Raw genomic sequence first — 22890 nt, 5'->3', positions numbered from 1 at the left:
GGAGCAGTGGTCAACGTCTTCATCTTCATAGAAATAATTTACCGACAGGTGTGGTTTTATAATACGTAGTCCAAGGAATAGAGGTTGTCTTCAGTCAAAAAACTGGTGAGCAAACATCTTAGCCTTCAAGCAATAGTTTTGCAGCGGGGAAAGACCATTTCATGTTTGAAACATCATGATACAGTAGGCTGTCTTGAATGATGAGTCCATATAATATGTGGATGAATTCATCATGATTTCATTTTCAAACTTTTTACGAGGTCCCCCATATTGTTCACTTGAAAGGGATTGGAACTTGAACATATATGAAGAAAGCCCTTTGCCCCTTTGTGTATGCTTTTGCCAAAAAGAATAGAACATATTGTTCAGGATAAATATATATGAATGTATAAATATATAAGGCACTTAAAATCTTATTCATTACCGTTTGAAGGACTTCTCGTTTGGATGTTATAGATTTTGAAATAAACAATTATTTCATGGATGTGGTGAGGATGGTAAGACAATAAAGTTATGTTTTACGTTGATATGTGAATACATTATCGAAATGAAACATCCCGGGTAAAATTCGAGTTTACGTTAACTGGTTCTTATTTTAGCAGCAGATTTAATTGAGGAGTGTAGTTATAACCGAATAGTCCTGATCGGGAAGGTTTCATATTCAAATTAGTTTTAGTGCCTTCGATTATCATGGTTATACACCATTGGTTATATGAGGTTATTCTGTGGATGTTACTCTAGTGTTCAGTTTCAGTTTAAATGATTTTATCTCATTTCCAACAGAACAGTATACAAAATCCATTATAACTCAGGAATGGTATGATATGTATTTGTTGGAATTAAGTGTGAGGTGACTAACTAAATGCTGGGGTTGGATTTTAATGATCGATTGTCCACAATTCAATTATTTGTGTGCATAGGGTTAAATCATGCACTGTTATAAATGGCAAATGGGGCAACAAGAAAGTGGCAGTACCTCATGCAATGCTGGTTTAGCAACGTTGGGATGCTAGTATGTGTTATCTACATGATCAAACTGATGGCGTTCTGCCATCAAATTAATTTCAGTACCTTCAGTTATCATGGTTATACTCCATTGGTTATACGGGGTTATTCCGCGGATGTTACTCACGTTTTCAGTGTCAGATTTTTTGTCATTTCCAACAGAACAGTATACAAAATCCATAAAAATACAATTATAACTCAGGAATGGTATGATATGTATTTGTTGGAATTAAGTATAAGGTGACTAACTAAATGCCGTGGTTGGATTTTATTGATCGATTGTCCACAATTGAATCATTTGTGTGCATAGGGTTAAATCATGCACGGTTATAAATGAAAAACGGGGCAACAAGAAAGTGGCAGTACCTTAGTGCGGCATGCATTGCTGGTTTAGCAATGTTGGGATGCTAGTATTTGTTAAGTATATGGTCAAACTGATGGCGTTCGGCCACCATTGATAACTTATCAAAATTAGTGATGCAATGAATTTCAATTTTGAAGCTTGCAATAGGTTTGTATCAAAACCATGATACTTAAACTAGCATATTATTTTGTCTTCCTTCATACATGTATGTTTTGCTTAGTTTTGTGCATGGTAATCAGATTTTAATTGTGAAGGAAGTTCTGACACGGTTATGTTTAATGTATTTCTATTGGGAGATTGTTTCCAACAACTGAATAAATTGAAGTGTTTTTCATGATATCATTATACTTGAGATGGATATTTGAATTTAATATTTCTATCTGGTTTTGGAATGCAATAAGTGAAATATTCATGTGCAAGGTATTTGTCATTTCATGTTGGTTTAAAAGGTTGCTAGTATGTTGGTCTATGATAAAAAGCAGGTATACTTCAAAGACAATTATCACTCTTATATCAGCCAGACAATTGAAAAATAACTAGAGGCAAAGAATGTCAGCCTTCAGGTAATTGTGTCATGGGAGACAGCGACATCAAGGCTGTACAAAGATGTATATTTTAAATTCATTTAAATTTATTAATGCAGGGCTTGGAGGCCTACTTGGCAACATATGCATGATAACTGATTTAGCTTGGCCAGCTAACGCAAGACTGGAATAAATCATGAATAAAGGCTTAAAATGAATAAAGTGTTTTGGCGGCCGATCATATATATAAAATATATTCTCGTTTGGCGGTAATTTGTCAAATTATGCCGCCTAAACACTGTTGTCATTAGATATATTGGCATGGCATATGTTCTTTAACAAGGTGTTTAAATCAGTGAATGATATTTTCGCCTCTAGTTATTATATTTTCCACTTTGATGCCATGTACGTTGATTAATATTTCATATTGAATCGGGTCCTCATTCGGTACCTAGACGAAGGGAATTTATTTATAACTTTACATAGTACTTTAGCAACGCAATTGTAATTTGAATGTAAGGGTGTCACGCTCGAACTTTCAGTTTAGGCCTCACCTGATCTCATAGGCGGGGAGGCTGGTATTCTGTATACATTTATAGATTTATTTATAACTTTACATAGTACTTTAGCAACGCAATTGTAATTTGAATGTAAGGGTGTCACGCTCGAACTTTCAGTTTAGGCCTCACCTGATCTCATAGGCGGGGAGGCTGGTATTCTGTATACATTTATATTTTTCGTGAAATTTAGGCCTCACCCAAGTTCTCATGCGGGAAGGCTGGTATATGTATATTATATGATATAAGTATGCCATCTGTAATCCACCGATTTGCCGATAGCTCATACATGTAGTTAATAGCTGTCCTGGTATTCCTGTCCGGCTAGCAGAGAACCAGTGGGAAAGCAGCCGCGATATTTAACGTTGAATTTTCTGGGAGGGGGGCCTTCTAGCCGGGGGTTTAACCCCCCTTCGGGGAGCTAAACCAAGGCTATCGGTTGGTTCCAGACATACATGAATGTAAGTCTCTAATCAGAGGTATTCATATACATGTTTTATATTTATGTGATTGTGACACCAGATTCGGAAAAGCGTTCATCTCTATTGAATAAAGCCACGACATAATCGCATATTATTTTGTTTTGTCATTTTGTTTGCCGAGTATAATGGTACTCTGTCGTACCTGTGTGATACTTCTGTTGTACATTTACTGTATACAGAATAACGACAGACGTTCTGTAGTATCACTCTGTGATAGTTCTGTCATACTTCTGTGGTACATGAAAATATGAAAATTTCCTGCCATACCTTAATGGTACTCTGTCGTACCTGTGTGATACTTCTGTTGTACATTTACTGTATACAGAATAACGACAGACGTTCTGTGGTATCACTCTGTGATACTTATGTCGTACTTCTGTTGTACATGAAAATTCTAAAATATACTGCAGTACTTATATGGCAACCCTGCGATACTTCTGTGGTATATGATTTTTTTTTTAATTTCCTGCAGTACTCCTATTAAAGGCACTTCTATGGAAACCCTGTGATACTTCTGTGGTACATGAACATTTTGAAATTTCCTGCAGTACTCGATCCTAATAAAGGCACTTATATGGAAACCCTGTGATACTTCTGTGGTACATGGAAATTTTGAAATTTCCTGCAGGACTCATTATAGGCACTTCTAAAATTATATGGCAACCCCAGTGCTGTACTTTAAAAATTTCCTGCGGTACTTCTCATGCAGCCACCCCAGAAATATGACTGAAACTGTATCACTGACGTTATGGTGTATTTTCTGTGGTACATGAAAAATTTAGTTTCCTTCAGAACTTGCATGGAAGCCCTGTTTGTACCACAGACTAAAAAAAGTTTTATTTCCAGTGAGGGATTTATCTTTTTTCTTCAGTTTCGGGAGAGGTCAGTAGCGTATTGAGTCTTATATTTTTAGGAGGCCATATGGCTTAAAAGGGCACCATTCATTTTAAAAAGTAAAATTTTTTATATGAAAATTTAATTTTGTGATAGCTAGATTTTGACATAGGCCCTATTTGAAAATTATATTTCACCCTGTTTTTTTTTCCTTTTCTCTATTTTCTCCTTTCTTTGTTGTGAAACTTTTTGGGGGGTCCGTGGTCCCCAAAGCTAAGTCCCATTGTGTAGGTCTATATCAGCGAGGGGGTGGTGGTTATGCCTACTGAGACTTAGAGGTTTTAAGTTTGATAGCTCCTATTTCTACGAGAAAGGGTACTATACGTACTAGATCAAAACTAGGAGCAAAGCGCGAACTGAAAAATACGAAAAATTATTGACCCCAAAATGGGCAACTTATATTTTGAGGACTCTTGTTCGTTTTCAGTGTTATTTCTCTTTAATGCGCTTTTTTAAATTTCAATTATCATTTGTTTTGTTTGTTCGCCACTTATTTTTCATAAAAACAGGATAAAGAATAAAAAAGTGACTACATTTAAAAGGGTACGTGTTAAAATATACAGGACACACCTAACACCCTTAGAGCTTATTGGTTGCGAGGAAGCCGGGTTGAATTTCAAAGAGATATTGTAATGAATAAAAACCTAAGCATGAACGTATTATTCCACTTCATCCATCTCTTTCTAACGATACAAGAAAATAATTGAAGGGGAGGTCAAGGCTAGAGATATTCATATATATCAATAAATAGAGTAAAATTCACAAAGCAAAATGCTTAAAATTTGATCAAAATCGGATGACAAATAAGTTAACTTAAATTTTAAGGATTTGCAATATTGCCATGAAACAGTTCTATTTAGGCATGTCTCATGAATATTCATTAGATGGGCTGATGATGTCATATCCCATGTTCTTTTGTACATTATATGAAATTAGGTTTATTCAACATATTTCTACCAAGAACTTAAACAATTGGAATGATAACTGATTAACCGCATTAGTTATTTAATGCAGCAACTTCATCACAATGGAGACACATTATTTACGTGAATTGAAAAAATGAAACAATCATAATTTCATATTTAACATTAAAAAAGGAAAATGGGGATGTCATCAGCCCACCAAATGAATATTCATGACGATGTGCACATATCTGTTTTCACAAAATATTGATAAACTTCGTTATTTTGTTATCCGATTTTGATGAAATTGTTAGCATTTTGCTTTGTGAATTTCACTCTATTTATTTAGAATAAATATTTCAGCGCCCAGACCACCCCTTTAAGGTTCATCACATAACAATTAACATAAGAAAATTCAGCGTTGAATGTTGATTAAAAAATAAATCTCAGTTAAAATGCCATCTAGGATTTTGTTTTACATGTTTGATAACCAAGTTTTAATGTGATACTGGCCCCTTGAAGTTTTTGTTGCAAGAAAATACATTTTTCCAATTTCCCATCAATTTTTTTAATTAACTTTTTTTAGTAAAAAGGGCCTATTTTCTTACAAATATATTTTTACAAATGAAATTGCTTCACTTTTTGTTCTCCTATTCATACTATTTTTTGCTATTTTACAGGTGAAATAGGCTGAACTAAAAATAGGATATTTAATTTCCATTTTTAGGCCTACTATATTTTTTGCTTTATATCCCCGGTTTATATCTTTGCAACCTTGCAATATGTTAGCCAGGCTGGTTTATATCTATTTCTTTTTAAATCAAATAAATTTGTATATTTTCAATCTATTTTTATGATGCGAGGCTATATAGTTTGCAAATATGTTTTTTAATTGCAAGAACAATCTTGTATCTCTGTTCACATATCATGATGCCAGTTTATCTTGCTTCTTTTTTTCTAATTTGTATGAAGTTTGTATCTATATATTTTTAAACTATTTTCCATCCTTAGGCTAAAGTGTCACGATCGATGTCATATTATTTTTTTACCTAGTTGGCAAAGTTTATTATCTTTCTTATGTTTCGCTTCAAAATGGTATCTTTATTTGCTTGTCTTGCTCCTCCACCCCTTATCAAAATACCCTGCCGGCACTTGATCTAAGATTATTTTCTTTTACTACTTGAAACTTATAAAGGGATCTTTCCTTCGATCGCAAGACAGGATAAAATGTGTGTTTTTTGAAAATAAATAAAATAAAAAAATACATAGGATTGGAACTGTGATTTTCCTCATTTCTTTCTTTGTCATCTCCATCCTACTTGCATATACTAGTAGGCCTATATAACATATTTTCATTAAAAGCCCTGGTTTTAAATTGTGAGACATGTTTTTAAATCCTATCCTAATATTTAAAAAAAAGCAATAAAGAGAAAGAAAAAAATAAAAGACATAGACAAGAAAAAGAAAGGAAGAAGAAATAAATATTTGAATTTCACTTTATTCAATCACTTTACGTTGATAATATGATATATATGATGGCGAAAATAGTCAAATTGACTGGTTGCCAAGTTAAAAGTAAGAACCCCCCCCCCCCCCCCCCATCCCCGTACAAACGCACGGATTGCGGCTAACTAGTAATTTGCACGCGTACACGTGTTTCCGGTTCCGCCATTTGAAAAAAAAACCTTTCGTAACTGCTCAGCTGAACCTGAAGCTTGATGAAGAAGGCCATCAATAATTTAACAAAAACTAACAGAATATGGATCAGATTCGGACAACGACTTCTAACACATTCACACAACAGGCTAAACAGTATGTTAGATCCATTTTTTCGTAGTTTGGCGCGGCATGCACTTAAATTTCTTCGACTTTTTAATCATCTATACCGTACGGCCACTGCACTGGCGTTGTTCCCGATCCCGGCGCTGATCTGCGGTGTGCGCGGCCGGGGACGGCCAACGGCTGGCTAGTACTGATGGCGGCGGTGAGGATGTTTGTATTGTAGCCAGGTCAGGGGCCCGTTTTTCAACACCGTCGTAAGTCTAACTTCATGACTAAATCAAAGATAGTAAGCTACTTGTCCGCTAACCGTTTCACGAAGCCCTCCTTGCTAAGCCGCCCAAGAAAGCCAAGATCGGGGGCGCTAATGCAGTTTCGCACCCGCCGATTAACTTACAGTGCTAGCATACCTCATCACCAATACTTGGTCCCAAATCATGTCATGACTAGCCTGGAGGCGTCTGGGAGTAAAATTATTTCTACTATACGTAGGCTTACTCCCCATGACGCCTGGCACGGCAAGGCATTGGGCCACACGAAGGAGAGTTTTTGGAGAAAACAATGTTGCTCCAAAATATTTGATTTATTTAACTTGCTTATCACACAATTTTTTAAATGGAAAATAAGTTCATTTCCCCCCATTAGGCACTTAAAAAGTTTTTTTTACACGAAAAATAATACAAATATAAAGAAAAATCATGTAAGAAGATGAGCAGATACTCGCCGATGATCTTGTCGCCATGTTTCCTTCTTTGTTCGTAGCCTAGTTACAAGACGCGTATAAGAGAGGGCGACGATATCATGAGTAGTGCCAATTAAAAAAAAAACATTTTTGGCCGATGATAATCGTGAATTGTAAAATACTTGCATTAGCCATTAAATATTTATGTGCTAAGCCTACGTATAGTAGAAATAATTTTACTCCCCAGACGCCTCCAGGCTAGTCATGACAAGTCTCTTAGTCACATTTCGTCGTCAATATACCCACTGCTTTTCCGGCGCTAATGTAGTTTCGCATCTGCCGATTACCAGCATACCTCATCACCAATACTTGTTCCCAGATGTCATGACAAGTCTCTTGGTTCACATTTCGATGTCAATATACCCACTGCTTTCCCAAATATTGCGAGGGGTAACGGGCTGTATTTTAACTGCGATCTCGAAGACATCGATCGTTCGAATCCTCAGTCAAACATCGCTTCGCTCGCATTATTTGGTTGCTAAATTCAGTCCATATCAACATTACAGCGACGGCAAATCCAAGCGATCCGCGAAGCGATGTCTACGGATTAGATCAACGAGGTCAAGATCGAAGCCGAAATACAGCCGTTCCCGATCACGATATTTTGAAAAGCAGTGGGTATACATACCTGCAAACCATTCCGATTTTGGCGGAATTATACCGATTTTTGGACCTCCATTCCGAATTCCGAATTTTAAAACCAAAATTCCGATTTTTGGGTTACCCGGTAATAAATTTAGTGTTGAAATTATTGAAACGGCTGTATGATGCGACTAACGCATGCACGGCTGTAAGATGCGACTAACGCATAAACGACTGGAGCACACGGCTACGCAAATACACAGTAAACGGCGCGCAAACACTGCTAAGTGCGCAGTTCCATTGCAATTGCATGTGAAAATAACGAGCGTACACGCTATTCTTCGATGTTATCGTTGACTTCCGGAAAAAAATGGCGGCTGATATCGGCTCGCGAAAGTGCCAGTTTTTAGTGAGGACATGTTTTCACAATCCACGAACATCGGAAAAACCGTGAAAATTTCACTTTTTTAGACCCCTTGTTTCCTAACTACGATGTTAAGAATCACCGATGGTGATATTTTTTATGCGAAATATGGTGATTTAGGTAAGAAGAAATCACTTTATTTGAAGTATTGCCCATGTCGCCGGATGATTTTGTAGTGTGGGAGTGAGTTAGAGAATGTGTAGTGTACATGTCTAGAGTGTGTTGGTGATTTCAGTGGTATATTGCTTGTCTGCTGGGCTGCGCTGAAGTAATGGCCGCACACCGACGCAGTTTAATACTCTAACTTTTAGATAGATTTATCCCAACGCAATTTAACATTGATCTGTACTTTATTTTCTCAAATAATTGTCAAATTTTCGAGGAAGAAAGGAGATTTTCAACTTTTGATCTCAATTTAGCCTTCGAAGTCAAACACCAAATCTACTTGCCTCGCTTGCCTAAACTCCCGGCGCCCGCCGAGTTGCTGCGCCTCAGCCTTCCCGTCTCGCCGGCGCACCGCAAGTGCTGTGGTGGGTGCGGGTCGGGCGCATGCAGCCGTTAGTTTCAGCTCCGTTTTTATCATGGTTGAAAATCTGCTTTCTTATACCAACAAACACTTATCCATTGTAGTTTATGATAGAACCTTGTCCTCGGTCAGTAACCCCTGTGTGGTGAAATAAGATTGTCAATGTTTGGCTTATTTCCTCTTGACTTGATGCATGATTGCATTTATGATGTAGGTTGGATAAATAGATGTTTGATTTTTTGGCACATCAATTTTTAATAAAGTAGGGCTAACTTAAATCTAAATTTATCATAAAAAATATGCCCTGGCCCAAAATTCAATTGAATTCTTGAAATAATTTTTTTTCTAATTGAAAAGAGAATCTGCATCAATCTCTTTCCACCAATAGAGGGCCTCACAAAAATATGCTTAAAATTAAAGTTTTTGAGAGATCTGGTGAACAAGAAAAATTATTCCTTACAGATTTAGATGAAAACAAATCACACCTGAATGAAATTAGGTGGGTTTTTGTCACAAAAGTGATATTTTAAATACCTTTTCTAAATTTTTAATTGATAAATTAAGGTCGACTACATGTAGGCCATCCTCTGGTGTGGTAATGAGGGTAAATTTGCTTGAAAGGGTGTAGGGAAATGCTACTTTTACATGGTGTAAATGCAAAGAGTCCTTACCGTTGGAGCGGGTCGGACACCCGCTCGGTGCCGTCGTAGCTTTGATACTGATTTTTTATTATCAAAGGTTGGCAGGTATGGGTATATTGACATCGAAATGTGACTGCGAGATTTGTCATGACATTTGGGAACAGATATTGGTGATGAGGTATGCTGGTAATCGGCCGGTGCGAAACTGCATTAGCGCCGCTTTTCCAAATATTGCTAGCGGTAACAGCTGTATTTTGACTGCGATCTTGAAGACATCGATCGTTCGAATCCTCAGTCAAACATCGCTTCGCTTGGCTTCACCGCTCGCCGTCATGTTGATATGGACTGAAGTTATGCGACCAAAAGATTCACATGCGGCATGCTGCCAGTTCTTTGCCACATGTTCGCATGATTTGGTTGCTAACTTCAGTCCATATCAACATTACGGCGCACGGCGAATCCAAGCGATCCGCGAAGCGATGTCTACGAATTAGATCAACGACGTCGAGATCGAAGCCGAAATACAGCCGTTCTCGGCCGATCACGATATTTTGTAAAGCATTGGGTATATTGACATTGAAATGTGACTGAGAGACTTGTCATGACATTTGGGAACAAGTATTGGTGATTAGGTATGCTGGTAATCGGCCGGTGCGAAACTGCATTAGCGCTAGATCGGGGACGACAACCTAACTAAATAGTAAATATTTATGACACCTCCAAACCTTCAACCTGTCAACTTCTTTCCAGTGGCGTAACAGGCGGGGGGGCAGGGGGGGGCAAGCTGCCCCCCCCCCCTGGCGGAGCTCACCGGGAAAATGAAAAAACGGGAAAAATAAAAAAAAGGGGGGAAGAAAGGGAAAGGGAAAGGAAAGAAAAAAGGGGAAGGGGAAACGGAAAGGAAAAGGGAAAAGAAAACTAAGAAAAAAACATAAAAAAGGGAAAACGGAAAGATAACGGGAAAAGGAAGGAAAAAGAACAAGTGAGAAAGAACGATTCGCCCAGATATACAAATACATTAGCATGATTAGTAAGACAGGGAAATAAATTAAAGATGACAAAAAGGCAAACAAAAGCGGGAAATAAAGGCAGAATGGAATTAGCCAAAATCTGAATTGGAAAATAAAGAATAGGGACAAGATAACGTACACTACCGGGCTGCCGAGGATTGAGATAACGAGCGGGAAGAAAAATGGATGGTATATATATAGCATAATGTCGTATGAAAGTCTATCATAAACTTGCTAGATCTCCAAAGGATCTGTCCAAGAGTCAAGACCTCGAGCAGTGGGGGCTCTTCATCTGTAACCTTTAATGGGTTCTATAACGGGCCCCTATATGGACCCTTCCTGCATTAAGCTTTACGTTGAAGCACTGGCGTACCAGGGGGTGGTCCACAGCCAAGGGGAAATAAAGAAAATAAAGGAGGCAGCGAAATGAGATGAATGAAAAGAAATATATGACATGATATTTGCTATAATGATGTAAAAATCTATCACATAATTAGAATTTCATTTTAACAGGCCATTTTTTTTCTGGCTCGCTTTGCTCGCTGGCGACTTTTTACAAATTTTTCCACATTTGCTATGGTGTGCCCCTCACAATATTTGGATGATTACGATACACAACTGCATTGAATTTATGTGTTGTGTTAAAGCTATATAAATATACACGCAATTTGATTAGAATAAGTGGCCATCTGTAAGGTTTAAAATGGCTTTGATATCAAGAGGTTCCGGGGCTCTGCCCTAGACCCCACCCATAAAGCACTGTTATATGGATGAGTTTGGACCATGGCCCCCAAAAGTTCTACAACCAAACAAAAAAAATGAGGAAAGAAAGGAAAGTGTATTATATTTTTTCTGAATATCACGTTAAAAATCTATATTCATGTTAGATTCTCATGAAAAGGTGATTTTTTTTATCTCGCTCGCTTCGCTCGCTCGGGACCTATATTAAGCTACTTATTGCAAGAAGCGTCATACTCGGCCCCCTCGAGCATATAGAGCTTCGCCCTGATGCTCACAATCATAACAAAAATTCTGTTCACCGTGGCGTACAAAAAAAGAGAGAAAAAAGGAAAGAGAGGAGGATGAAATATGATATCATCTTTTTAACATTAAGTCAAAATCTATCACAAAATTGAATTTTTTTCAATAAAAATGTCAAAAATTTTGCTCGCTCGCTTATATATATATATTTGCCCGATACGCCATATCGCCCCCTCAATTTTTTGCCTTATGAAGCCATTGCCTGTTCCATGAACGGGAAATTTTTGGCTCTTGCCCCCCCTGGCCACCGACCCCTGTTACGCCGCTGCTTCTTTCTTAATTATAGACGGTAGTGGCATCACATGGAAAGCCAAGAGGCTCCAAGAGAGCACCGATGGGTGTGTTACGTGCCGCTGTGTACAATCTCAACAATTGCATGGCAATCCCTACCTCGAGCGAAGTTTGTGCAGGTTCCGCTCCACTTAACTACCGCTACACAACACTACACTCCACCTACTCGAACTTTGAGACCGTGAACTCGATCTGATATTCCGAGTGACAGGTGGGATTTTATGGGGGGGAATATAAAATTCATGCAACATCTTGATTTTTAAAAAGAATTAAAACTAATATTCTTACTTTACACAAAGTTTCATTTCTTTTCCATGTTTTTATCAGTCTCACACATATTCATAATTCGCTGCCGAATTCAAAACATTGCATGCGGATGCAATATGCGCGAGATGCCGGGTCTGGTCTGAGCTCAGACCCGACCGGCCTCACGCGCATGCGATGTATTGAATATTGATACGTGTGAGGAACTTCATGTTGGCTCTAAATCACCAATTTTGAGATGGATAGAGGCATGGAGAAAGAAGAAGTGAAACTTTGTGTGCAGTAAGAATATCAGTTTAATTTTTTTCAAAGAGCGTGATGTTGCATGAATTTTATATTCCCCCCCCCCCCCATAAAATCCCACTTTTTGTCACTCGGAATATCAGATCCAGTTCACGGTCTCAAAGTTTGGGTAGGTGGAGCGTAGTGTAGCAATAGGGAAGTGGAGTGGAGCCTGCACGAACTTCGCTCGAGGTAGGCAATCCCGCAAATTTAAAAGAGGTTTTTATGAAAGCAAGTCCGGCCTTCTATAAACATGACAAACTTACGAAAAGATGTGAAGTCAATTCACCCTAAATATCATCAATATCCCTCAAATAGCTTCATTTAAGCGCTAATTTCTCTTCCGGTTGATTAAATATGGATCCGTCTTTAATTTCCGAAATTGTTCGTCTAATTAGCTAAAGGACGCATGACTTATCTACGTATTAGAGACACTACATAGAAAAGACTAGGCACAAAGACTATTTTGTACAGGTGTTCACAGAAAGGGCCATATTCATGTACAAGACACGGTTGGAGTTCATAAAAGGTGATTATGTAGGCATTCACTACAGTAGATATTATAATTGCAAAATTAAGCAGATTGTATTCATGCAGTGGCATACAGTATAGTTGAAAATCCTTGTTAGGAGAGGTAAATTTATTCTTCATTTTTTATTAAAGAGTTTCAATATGTGCTTATGACAATTTGTTTGCATTATAAATTGTTTGTCACTCTTGAATATTCGGCTTAGTTTGCTTTATAAGCAAGAATATGCTAAGAGAGATAGCCGCAAGGACCTCATGGTCCGATAGGTATGTACTTGTGAAAAGAGATCTAGATGGTGGCAAAACACCTTATTTCTTTTATTTTAATGTTGTTCATGTTATCGTAATGGTACGTGTGTTTGTTTTTTTTCTACAGATTAAGCTGCCTCGTGCTATACAGACGTGGATAAAAACTTCTTAGGGAGGCTGCCGAAACAAGCTGTCCAATGAATGGTGACTACTCAAGAGGAGCCAGAAAGTCGATTTGTTATCAAGGCCAGGGTATTTTGGGAGTTCATATGGCCGGGGGGTGCCTCCCAGGCCCCCCCCCCCTCCCTTGAGATCTCGACCGTACAATCGCGTCGAAGATTTGCACATGGGTTGTCTAGGACATAATTTACAAAATTAAATTGTAAATTATTTCACGCAAATTGTTATTAAGTGATAATACTAGTTTATGCGTAATTAGAATACAAAATCATACTTTTTCCTCTAACTCCCTAAACAAAGCTCCAAATGTTCTAATTTTTGGAATGGAAACTCTTTGTGGTTTCTTAGCAAGTATACATGAACAAAATTGCAATATCAAATCATTTTCCATGTATTATATTGTTTTTTGCAATTAGGTATTTCTTTGTTTTTTTTACTTTTTTTTCATTGTTTTTTTCAATGAAATTTGTTGGGGACTCTTTTGCGATCATGAAAAGCATAAGAAAAATACATTTAGACCAGTAAAACCAAAAACAATAATACAGTCATGATTTTTGGTTGAAAACACAATTTGCATTGACTTTTTACACAAAATCACGTTTTTGAGCAATTTTTGGTATGACATGTACTTACATAATGTCACGTTATTTCAGAACCACGTACCGGGTGACACAAGATTGGTGGCATGTTTTAAAAAAATTGTGCGACAGCATGGTCGCAAAATTTTTGGAAGGGGGGGTCAAATTGGTCCAATTTAACTAAGGGTTAATAACTGGGAGGCTGTTAGCTGCCTTTTTACTTTCAAGTCTTGCACATCTTTTGAGACCAAATTTGCGATGCCTGGGTATGGTATTCCGAAATTTCGCAACATTTTTATGTACTTATCCAACACAAATAGTGTTTCTTGCTAAAAATCCACAATTAGTATACCAGTAATATACATTTATCAAGATTAAAGTCAAATTATTTAATTACATTTATAATCATAAAAGCTTTAATAAAGTATTAAAAAACCCAAAGAGTTGTATGAAAATTTTCAAAAAGAATGAAAGGTAAAAGAAAACAAGATTACAATGTCCATTGCTAGGGGGCTAGTCTATTCAGGATAATTGGGATTTTATTCAGTTTTTAATTGACATAACATTATGACAAGATCCCTCCATTTAGTGTATAAACAGCACATGGCCATGATTGAAATTCATATAACATTAAAGTATGCAAACCAGGCAGCTACATGTACATGTAGGACTCACTGCTTGTCAATTCTATTGTCTGCCAGGGTCAAGTGACATACAGTGCACATGTATAACGTGTGTGAAAGTACATAAGAAAATCAGCTGCTTTTTATTTTTGTACTGCAACATTGGGTGAACTGGTGATCACTTTGGATATGATGCTCTTCATATTGGTTTATTTATGTATATGTATTTTTGGATAATCATTAAGAATTAAAGCTATTTACTTAACATATGGAAGCATAAGCCCATCAAAAACATAATTATGCCATGTACAGCTAATTGCTCTTGCGTGATATTACAATTGTAATTGTTTACTTGAGCAAGTAATTTGAATTGCTGCATGACCTAAACAATGACATGTTCCAATTCGAATAGTAACATGACCTAAAGAAGAATTACTCCACGTCGATTGAGCGTGCTTATGTTAAATAATTGATGTTGCTACTTCAAATAATTGAGGTCAATCAAATTGGTCATAATTATTCAAGTCAATTTTGAGCTATATGTCATAATTGTTTAGGTCATATACTAATTGAAATTACTAAATGACTCGAGTAGTTATGAATTCACGTTGCCAGATGACCTTAATTATTTTATGTAGCAACATCAAGTATTGAACGTCATTTAGTTATTAATTATGACATGTAGCAAATAAAATTACATGCCGCAATTTCGTGTTTATGATGGGCTCATGCTTACATTCATGTATAACCCTTCAATCCGTAGTTGGAGCAATTCTTAGACAAGAAGACTGTGCAAAACAATGATATGCCTATTCAATGTCAAAAAGATTAATGTCTCAATAGATTTGATCTACATTTCGGCAAAGTAATTTTATGTTCATATTTTTTCTAACCTATGGTGAACATTCTAAATCATGTGAAATTCATTCAAAAATATCTTTCATTATTTATGGACTTAAGTGAATACTGAGCAAAATGAAGTGATTATGATTACGTTCATGTACTTTAAATTTATACTGGTGATCAACACATCATAATTTCATCCCTTACTGTATGTGCACCATGCATTATCTGTACATGCACCATGCATTATCTGTACATGCACAAGTGGTTATCCATTGTTTCATAACATGGTTGAGTAAAGGATGTTCTGCTTTTAGTATTAAACCAATCGGGTGTTGACAAAAAGGGGAAAATGCAATTGCTCAGCTAGTACAGGTTTTTTTACAACCATAATACTGGTTTAGCCTTGGTTACATTCGCCGGCTGGTGGCCGTACGGCGAGTCAAAATTAGCCGTTTTAATCATCCTTGTACCAGCTACACGTAGGTGGTTTGTACAGGAATACCTAAAACTGCTGATTTTGTCTCGCCGTAAGGCAACCGGTCAGCTAATGTGACCGAGGTATTAATAAAACTTGCTTATTGTTGTGTTATAGGGAAGGATTCTGGGTCGAATCTAGCTTTTTTTATGTGATCTCAAAATGGCAGCAATGTATGAATAGTGAAAGTAATTCATGTGGCATCTCAATGTTGGTGGATATAAATCTTTGTACATGTATTATCCCAAAGATGAAATGTTACTGCATTATTCTAGTAGTCATTTATAATATCAAAGATGTTTTATACTGTGCATAGTACAACTCATACATAATAAAGGTATGTAAATATGCTTTTAACGTCTTTGCAAAATTTTTTTTTTCACCCCTCTTTTCATTAGTCAAGATGTCAAAGTTGTTGTGCTGGATCACAGGAAATTTTTACAAACTACTACGCCTAACAAACCAGTGCAGGACGGTGTCGTGAGAAAATCACACAGACTACTACAGGACAATACCATAGGATTGTCAAAGGAAATCAACAAGAATACCCCTGCAGGATTACCACAGTAAAGTATCACAAGAAGGCTGCAGGATGAGACCAATAGTGCCACACAAGATATCAAAGAACAGTATCACAGGAATACCACAGGACAGTACTGCAGGAATTGTCCTGCGGTAAAGGTCTCTTGGTATTCCTGCAGTACTGCCCTGTAATATTCTTGTAGAAGTCTCCTGTGATATTGTCCTGTAGTACTGTTCTGTAGTACTTTCCTGTGATACTGGTCTGCAGAATTCCTATAGTACTGTCCTGTCATACTGTCCTGTGATACTATCCATCACCACAGGATAGTATCTCAGGACAGTACTACAGGAATACCAGACCAATATCACAGGCCAGTACTACATGAATACCAGACCAGTATCACAGGACAGTACTACAGGAATACCAGACCAGTATCACAGGACAGTACTACAGGAATACCAGACCAGTATCACAGGACAGTACTACAGGACACAGTACCAGAAGCCTGCGGTATTCCTGTAGTACTGTCCTGCGATACTGGTCTGGTATTCCTGTAGTACTGTCCTGCGATACTGTCCTGTAGTACTTCCCTGTGATACTGGTCTGCGGAATTCCTGTAGTACTGTCCTGTCATACTGTCCTGTGATACTATCCTGTGATATTCATGTGATACTGTCCTGTAGTACTAGTAGTAGTGTGGTAGTTGTTGTAGCGGTTGTAGCGGTTGTGGTGATCATGTCCTGTCATACTTCCTGCCATACTTCTGCGGTAATTACCACAGGAAGTATCACAGGACACGGACCTGTTGTACTCCTGTTGTACAGTTCTGTCATACCGTCCCAAATTACGTGCACGTAATTCCTGTAGTACTTTCCTGCGATACTTCCTGCAGTACATATCACAGAGTACTACAGGAATTTTTTGTAAGGGAGCATTCAATAATAATCGTTTACTCCTGATGAATGCAATAAATAAATGTCAAACACCCATTTATCCCACATCCGATTTTCTTTCTTTCTTTTTTTTTTTAGAATGAGGATAAGTTACCAACTTAAAATGAAAGTGAATGGCAATGAGCCTAAAGATGACTATTTAGAAATCAAGATTATCGGCTGCAAAGACGATTCCTAAAAATCATAAGTAATAATGGAATTTGAAATCAAATTCAGACAAAAGGATTTTTCTAACCTGAACTAAATTAAGTATTTTAGGGTTAGAAATTATTGAACTTCCAAGACTTTTAGTAATCAGAACAATGCATATTTACTAATCCACTAAGAAAATTAAAGATCCAAAAAGACTAGACCTCTTTATTGTGAAGATCAAATAATCTGAAGCTCAGAAGATTAATTAAATAAATTATGTTAAGTTTCCAGTTAGACTTTCGAACTGACTATCTCAAATGCAAACTAGTGCTACTGCACAGACACTCACACGCAGGTAGTATAGTAGTACCGGTATACCGTACTGCTAACGAAAATGTCGTTGGCTGGTGACTAGTACCGTACTTGACACGAGACAAGGCTTGGCGAAATAAATTAAGGTTAGATCTACGAACAAGAAATATGACAATATGGAAACAAGGAATTTAGCTCTGTTCGCATAAATATTGAGTCAGAGACGATTGACAGCTAAATCCAGCAAATTGTCAGAAAAAATTGACGAAAAGAAGACTCGTTCAGAATTTGCCTTCACGGCGACGATAGCTGGTTCGTGAACGTTATCCCTGCCTGGAGTTACAGACCAGACAGAGAGGTGCGTTGCGCTGGGGTTGGTTGGAAACCGCGCGACGTTAGATCTAAAATTAACTAATAAAGAACGATCAAATTACAAAATCAACTTCTACGAGTTCCTACTTAGAACTAATCTTTAAAATTAATCAATGGTCAATCACGATAATCGTATAAAATCAGAGTTTAGCAAATTCTAATTCTGATCGACTGTTGTGTTTACTTCAAGTTCAACGAGAGTCTCGTGAAAAAATATAGAAGTCACGTGATTCGGCTCGGCAGTGTTCCGCCGAGCGAGCTAGGCGATCGAGGGAAGATTGTCAATTTTTCGTCAAAAACCATCTATTACTTCTTGACTTCAAGATAGATTAATCTCTAAAGCAATGGAAATCACCATCAGCACATAGATTAATCAATAGTGTTGATTCAATTTTAGTTCGAATCAAAACGACATATAAACATGTAACATGAAGAACATAGAGAATAATATATCTAAGTTATCAAGAAATTAATACCTACCGGTTTCTCTGCAAAACTACATAATTTCAAAAAATTATGGAGCCTACACCCAACCAGCCCAAACTACCAATTATTTGATAGGGAAGATAAAATCATTCAGACTTCTCTTTCCCAGTCCCAACGGGTCTGACACTGGTATTGACAGAAGTCTATTCACATAAATATTTCAGACGTCTATATATTTTCCAGTCCCGACGGGTCTGACACTGGAATTATTAATAGAAGTCTATTCACACACAATTCAGACGTCTATTTTTTTCAGTCCCAACAGGTCTGACACTGGAATTATTTATAGAAGTCTATATATTCATACAATTCTACCGAGTGGGTGAACAATTAAGCACAAGGAATAACTTTTATTGAATTTTAGACAATGACAATCACAATTTATTAATACAAGAAAGTGAAGAAACAATCACAATATCAGATGTGGTGAATGAAATGCACTGAAGAAAATTCACAAAATGTGTATTAATTAAAAACAAAAATCAAGAGTATATATTTCAAGTTACAGGTAAGATACGAAGCTCAGAAAACCCACCTATTTTTCTTGTAACAGGTAAGATCTGAAGTTCAGAAAAAACCCACCTCTGACGTACCACCGACACAAGTGTAATTTCGAGCTGAGTAAAAATTTGAAGTAAGTTCAGATTATTACTTAACTCGGCAACCAGGAGTATTATAACTTCTAACACTCTTTCTGCCACTCAATGTGTACAGAACTGGTTGTAAAAACACTTGCTGAATGTCGATAGAGAATATATACTGGAAAATGTATAGAAATGTATGAACAGCAACTCTACGCCCTCAAAATATTGGTGCACTGCCCGATATGCAAGAATATGAAATTCTAGGAAACTTATACCATCTGGAATAATTACTTAGGATCGAGAGAGAACTCAAATTTCAAGTTCAAATTAACTTTTTCAATCCAAAAAATCCACCAAATACTCACATCCGACTTTTTTTTTAAGTGGTATGGTGTGAATGTTCCGAATTCGAAAGAAAGCTTTGAGACAATGGCGGACTAAAAATATCCTCGCCTAGAAGCAGATTTCAAAGAATTCACAAACAAAAGCAACGAGATGGGAAGCGCCGCAAACATATGCAAGGAACGAAATTCTTGACAGCGATCGAGCCAAACAATAGAAGAGACTCGCGAAGAATGCGATCAGAAACGCAAATGCAACCAAACAATGAATTTAGGGCGTGTGCACAGAGAATACCACGTGCGTTGCAATGAAAATGCAACGTAGTGGACATGAAATAACTTCCCAGATATGGCAAAAATATATCAAAACCGACTTGTATCAAACAAGAAATTATATCATGTACGGAAAAATGGTAAAACTAAAACAAGATGTGTGCGAGATGCATGCGAATCCACGCAATTTACAATTCTCGGTAGAGAGCTGAAAACTTCTCACTCACTCTCCGTTCGCTGTACACTTCAAAATCACTCACAAATGAATTTTATGAGCAAAAATGAAATACGAACGTGTATGAAATGGTGAAAATAAAAATGACAGGCGCACAGGACGATCCGAAAACACGCAAACGCCAATGTAGTAAATTTGGTGGATGCGGGGTGTACGTCTTGGGTTAGTGTGAGGGTGTGTTAATGTGATGGCACGAGACACATACGATACGATGGGCGAGTGGTTAAACTTACATACAAGTACTACACTGACGATGGTTACGACTCACGAATATCACGAATGGATTACCACGGTACAAAAACAGTGACAACAACTAATACTCACCTGACACTTGTACAAACGATGCCACACGGTAGATATACAGGTATACTAATTTTATGATGCTTCTAGCTAGTAACAGACCATGGCGCCTTGTGGGGAACAGCTGGGATGCATGTCCACACTCGATGGCGTCTCGGGGTCTTCTCTCTATGGTGTCTGGTTCCAATCTCTCTCATACTGACCAGGCACCAACTTATGTGCGTGCTGTGTGACGCACGCACGTAGCAGGCAATTGAATACAGGAGCATACATTATGGCTGCTCCAATCAGAGCGCTCCCAAGATACACTTATCATACACACAGACTTAATATACATGGACATAGATTAATACATAGACTAATACACAGACTAATACATATAGGGTACTACAGGTACATGGCCAATTTACTACATGTATACATCGTTTATCCTATGACAGGGACTCCTTGTTTATGATTCAACTACCTCTCTCACAAACACTTACATTGTATGCTTAAGCGTGAATTAAATGATAAAATTAACATACTTGGTATATTTCGTAAACCATGTGTACAAAGAAAAACTAGGAAACATAGGCATCGGGTAAACGTGGTGGTCAAAGAAAGCAACGTCAGATCCCAGTGCTTGTCTCCTTGACTCCACCTAATAGACCATCTTTTCATCGTGATGTTAAGAATAATCTTGTACCAATCAAGCTAGTTGACCCATGTAACTCATCAAATATTAAACTTTGTTTGTGGAATGCTCATTCAATAAGAAACAAAACTTTTCTCCTCCACGATTATGTATTAGAATATGACTTGGATATAATGATGATCACTGAAACATGGTTCCATGTTGATGATCCAGCAGTCATTAATGAATGTACACCCCCTGGGTATGCCATGTTCAGCAGACCTAGACTTACTGACCACCAAGGGGAATTGCTATTTTATATAAATCTCATTGAACTTGACTGTGAATTCTCATGCCCCCATTGACATTCAAAATAAGTTCAAGAGCTTTGAACTTGCCCATGTGGTTTATAGACACAAAACTGGTAACATTCATATCTTTGTGATCTATTGGCCTCCACCTTCAGCATCAAACGATCTCCGTCTTAGTGATTTTCTAGTTGAATTTGAAACCCTGGTAAATGAGATTTCTCTTTTATCTGGTCATGTTATTATGGTAGAAATTCCTGCAGCTGAGAGGTTTCGGCACACAGTCCGAAAGTTCAAAGATATTAACCCTGATAGTTTTTATTTGATGCTTTCTAACAATCTTAAAACACTTGTGTACAGTGGTGACGTGAATGCTCTCTTGCAGGATTATACTACAGCAGTTAAGGAATGTCTTGACAAGCATGCACCTCAAAAATCGTGTGTGCAGTCCATTCGTATCCGCAATCCTTGGATAAATGCAGATATTCTCTCTGCACGTAGGTCTAGGCGGCAAGCTGAAAGAAGATGGAAGAAACATCGGACAGATGAAAACCGTGCACTATATGTTGCAGCAAATAAACTTGTCAATGATGCAATAATACATGCTAAAAAGTCATTTTTAGATGATAGACTCACTGATGCTGAAGCTAAAACTGTCTTCTCCACTCTCAATAGTCTTCTTAATAGGGACAAGAAACTTCTTCCAAGTAAGAATTGTTCTCCTGTGTCTTTGGTAACAAGATTCAGAGAACTCTTTGTTGAAAAGATTGTTAGGATTCGTGAGAGCCTAGACAGTACCAATAATCAGGAACTTGATCAATGCCCTCAGAGTGACAATACATGCTCCTTCTCTGCCTTTGATGTTATTTCTGAAGAAAATTTAAAGATTATCATCACTAAAATGTCTAATGCTTCTTGCTCGTTGGACGTTGAACCAACGTGGCATTTAAAGAAATATGTTTTATATCACATCTCGGCTCTCACCAAGGTGATCAATGCCTCTTTACAATCAGGGTTTTTTTCCAGTAGCATGTCACCAGGCCTTAATCACACCTGTGCTTAAGAAAACTACACTAGATTATCAAGATCTGAAAAATTATAGACCTGTCAGTAATCTAGGTTTTGTAGCTAAAGTTATTGAGAAAGCTGCAGCGTCTCAATTGGTTGAATACCTCACAACTTATACAATCCTATGCAATCAGCCTATCGAATGAATTTTAGTACTGAAACTGCTCTTCTAAAGTTTCAAAATGACACATTTGGGACCTTTCGCAATCATCACGGACGCTAATATTAGGGTCCCCTAACACAAAAGTTAACGCTTAATCATACACTTGATTTTTAAGATTGATTGTACATTATAGTCAAAAGAATCAAACGTAGAGAACTGCTCTACAATCAATGCTAAGCTTTGTGTTACAGGGGGGTTACAGGCCCTACAGATCTGCTTTTCGTGTGCAAAATGTTTTCCCGCGACACCCGCACCATACATGCATATGATGTACATTACGACTGATGGCTGGAGATATTCGAAATGCAGGACCTAAAATAGAATATGACATGGATAAAAAAGTGGTTTTTCAAACAAATCGAGTACATATTGAGTGAGGAAAAAGTTACTGAATTAAGGCTTAGATATAGATCATTACAGTCCATCGAATCGATA

This window comes from Lytechinus pictus, chromosome 16 (genome assembly GCF_037042905.1).
Source record: "Lytechinus pictus isolate F3 Inbred chromosome 16, Lp3.0, whole genome shotgun sequence".
In the NCBI taxonomy this organism is placed as follows: Eukaryota; Metazoa; Echinodermata; class Echinoidea; order Temnopleuroida; family Toxopneustidae; genus Lytechinus; species Lytechinus pictus.
This window is presented reverse-complemented; position numbering follows the sequence as displayed.